This window comes from Myotis davidii, unplaced genomic scaffold (genome assembly GCF_000327345.1).
Source record: "Myotis davidii unplaced genomic scaffold, ASM32734v1 scaffold2584, whole genome shotgun sequence".
Lineage (NCBI taxonomy): Eukaryota > Metazoa > Chordata > Mammalia > Chiroptera > Vespertilionidae > Myotis > Myotis davidii.
In genome coordinates this window covers 44,936-48,564 of record NW_006295103.1, presented here as the reverse complement: position 1 = coordinate 48,564, position 3,629 = coordinate 44,936, and the positions used below count along the sequence as shown (strand labels likewise).

Below are 3,629 nucleotides of genomic sequence, written 5' to 3'. Positions count from 1 at the left end.
GGAATCGAACCCGGGACCCTTCAGTCCGCAGGCCGACGCTCTATCCACTGAGCCACACCGGTCAGGACCTGTATGTATTTTTCCTGTGAAAATGAAGGAAAAGCCAGGAGCAAAGGCATTTGTATGGGATGTTCCTACAAGCGAATTTCTCTCCCTTCCCCACCCAGGAACTGAGCCGAGTTGCCTGAGGACTCCACACCCTCCTCCCATCAGCACGATGGTCACAGTTCTTCACGGTGAGCTTTGACGTCCTGGTTGGTGACATGTTATCTGGTTTTTTTTCTAAGGAGGGTACATGCCTGGCATGTTATGGAGCCTTTGCTGTACATGACATATTTCTTTTAAAAAAATATTTTTTATTGATGTCAGAGAGGAAGGGAGAGAGAGAGAGAGAGAGAGATACATCCATGATGAGAGAGAATCATGGACTGGCCGCCTCCTGCACGCCCCACACTGGGGATGGAGCCCACTCCCCGGGCCTGTGCCCTGACCGGGAATCGAACCCTGACCTCCTGGTTCAGAGGTCGACACTCAACCACCAAGGGACACAGACCGAGCTACTTACGTCTTTTTTTGAGTTTCTATCCGTGAATGCCCATATCTGGATTCCCTGTAATCCTACATAATAAAGAGCTAATATGCTAATTAGACTCAACAGCCGAACGACCTTCCGGATGTCCTTCCAGATGACCTTCTGGACAAAGCCAGGGCGGTGAGGGCAGAGTCCCTTGCACAAATTTCATGCATTGGGCCTCTAGTTTTGTCTATAAAGTCTATTTTTTCCACTGTTTTGGTTGCTGTTAAATGTTATCTTTTTTGGATAGGTGGTTATTTTTAAGTATTGCTGTATATAGCAGATGCAAGATCATACCAGGTAGATATAATTTGATACTGATATTAATTTTGTTCCTAGCCGGGTTGCTCAGTGGATAGAGCGTCGGCCTTCGGACTGAAGGGTCCCGGGTTCGATTCCGGTCAAGGGCATGTACCTTGGTTGCGGGCACATCCCCAGTAGGGAGTGTGCAGGAGGCAGCTGATCTGTTTCTCTCTCACTGATGTTTCTAACTCTCTAACCTTCTCCCTTCCTCTCTGTAAAAAATCAATAAAATATATTTAAAAAAATTTATTCCTGGAAAACAGGTTAACAGCCAACCTCCTCCATCCAAGAAGGAATTCAGACACATCAATGATGAGAGAGAATCATGGATGGGCTGCCTCCTGCACGTCCGAGTGCCCTGACTGGGAATTGAACCGTGACCTCCTGGTTCCTAGGTCGAGGCTCAACCACGGAGCCACGCGGGCCGGGCTGCGAGGGAAACTCGAAGCGCTCTGTCCGTGTTTGGGAAAGCCCTGATTGCCGAAAGCTGCTGATGGATTCGGGGAGGGAGAGCCTAACGCTTGCTGACTTCTTAGCCCTAAGAACCTTTCCGTTTTCATTTCATGGGCCAGGAAGATGTCAGAGGCTCTGAGCGTTCGAGGGAACATGGGAATCCATCTAAATACGGGGACACCAAAAAGCTGTTGACAGTTACGAAGAGTGGCATTGTTTATTTATTTACTAGAGGCCCGGTGCACGAAATTCATGCATGGGTGGGGAGGTGTCCCTCAGCCCGGCCTGCGTCCTCTCCAATCCGGGACCGCTGGCTCCTAACTGCTCGCCTGTCTGCTCCTAACCACTCCCCTGTTGACCTGATTGTCCGAGAGAGACAGAGAGAGAACATTGATGTGAGAGAGACACATGGATGGGTTGGCCTCCTGCATGCGCCGCCCTGACAAGGGCCTGGGTCGGGGAGGAGCCTGCAACCCGGGCATGTGTCCTTGACAGGAATCAAACCTGGGGCCCTTGGGTCCACAGGTCCCCCCACTGACCTCCCTGCTGCCCTGGTTGCCCCCAACTGCCCTCCTCTGCTGGCCTGATCGCCCCCAACTGCTCTCCCCTGCTGGCCTGATCGCCCCTAACTGCCCTCCCCAACCTGCTTAATCGCCCCTAAGTGCCTCTTCCTCGGCCCCTGTCACCATGGCTTTGTCCGGAAGATGTCCGGTCTAATTAGCATATTACTCTTTTATTAGTATAGATTTGTTCATCCTCACCTGAGGATATGTTCCCAATGATTTTTAGAGATAGTGGAAGGGAGGGGGAGAGACACAGAGAGAGAAACATTGATGTGAGAGAGACACATGGATGGGTTGGCCTCCTGCATGCGCCGCCCTGACAAGGGCCTGGGACGGGGAGGAGCCTGCCACCCGGGCATGTGTCCTTGACAGGAATCAACCCTGGGGCCCTTGGGTCCACAGGCTGACGCTCTATCCACTGAGCCAGACTGGCCGGGGTGTAAGGATTTTTTGAACCCACCATCTGGTTGGCATGTTGAGCATCCCACCTCCCTTGGTGCGACCCCACCCAGGCAAAGCCCACTGGCAGGCCTCCACTGGCGTGGCCTGCGTGGGGTACCATTTAGTATGAAAACGAATGACTGCCCTGGCTGGTGTGGCTCAGTGGGTAGAGCACTGGCCTGCAGACTGGAGGGTCCGGGGTTCGATTCCGGTCAAGGGCATGGACCTGGGCTGCAGGTTCCCCGGCCCTGGTCGATGTGCATGCAGGAGGCGACCTATCCATGTGTGTCTCTCTCATTGATGTTTCTGCCTCTCTCTCTCTCTCCCTTCCACTCTCTCTGAAAATCAATGGAAAAATATCCTCGGGCCCTGACTGGTGTGGCTCAATGGATAGAGCGTCGGTCTGCGGACGGAAGGGGCCCGGGTTCGATTCCGGCCAAGGGCACAGGCCCAGGTTTCGGGCTCACTCCCAGTGCGGGGGCGTGGAGGAGGCAGCCGATCCATGATTCTCTCTCATCATTTATGTTTCTCTCGCTCTCCCTCTCCCTTCCTCTCTGAAATCAATAGAAACATATTTTAAAAATATATATCCTCGGGTGAGGATTAACAACAATAACAAAAAAAAAAGGAAAAGAAAAGAAAAGAAAACTAGTGACCCCTTGATGAATCAGGCATGAGACGAAATGCAAGTTACTTCACAGTTGGGACTCACCCCGGAGCCCTAATTCCCCAAGCAGGAACCTGCCAGCAGATTCTGGAAGTTTCCTTTGGCTCCAGGACACAGAGCTGTGGACATATCCCTTCCAAGTTTTTACACTTCACTCTCATTGTTACAGGCAAGAGCTAACGGCCGTCAGGGGTCCGGGAACATTCGAGAACATCGTTTCGCAATGAGGTCCCCTCCGTCCATTACAACGCTCATCGCACCCTGCGGCTGAAGCTTGTTGGAAGCCATAACTTTATGAATACGTAGGACACACATGTTGACGCCACATGAGGGAACATTACACACACGAACGAAATTGCCCTGGAGTTTACAGCACTAGTAATTTATTACATGGATTTGATGGTATATTGACTCAAACACGAGTGTCTTAGAAAACTGAGAATATGTGTTTTCAAGAATAAAAATAGCCCTGCCTTGTGTGGCTCAGTGGATAGAGCGTCGGCCTGCGGACCAAAGGGTCCCGGGTTCGATTCCAGGTCAAGGGCATGTGCCTTGGTTGCGGGCATCCATCCCCAGTGGGGGGTGTGCAGGAGGCAGCTGATTGATGTTCCTCTCTCATCGATGTCTC

At 51.8% G+C, this 3,629-nt stretch overlaps 1 protein-coding gene across 1 annotated transcript in view; it reads right to left on the bottom strand.

The window, feature by feature from the left end:
- The window catches only part of LOC102774591 (ADAMTS-like protein 3), a 42,769-nt gene that overhangs the window by 36,689 nt on the left and 2,451 nt on the right, over positions 1 to 3,629 (bottom strand). The gene's annotated exons all lie outside the window — the stretch shown is intronic.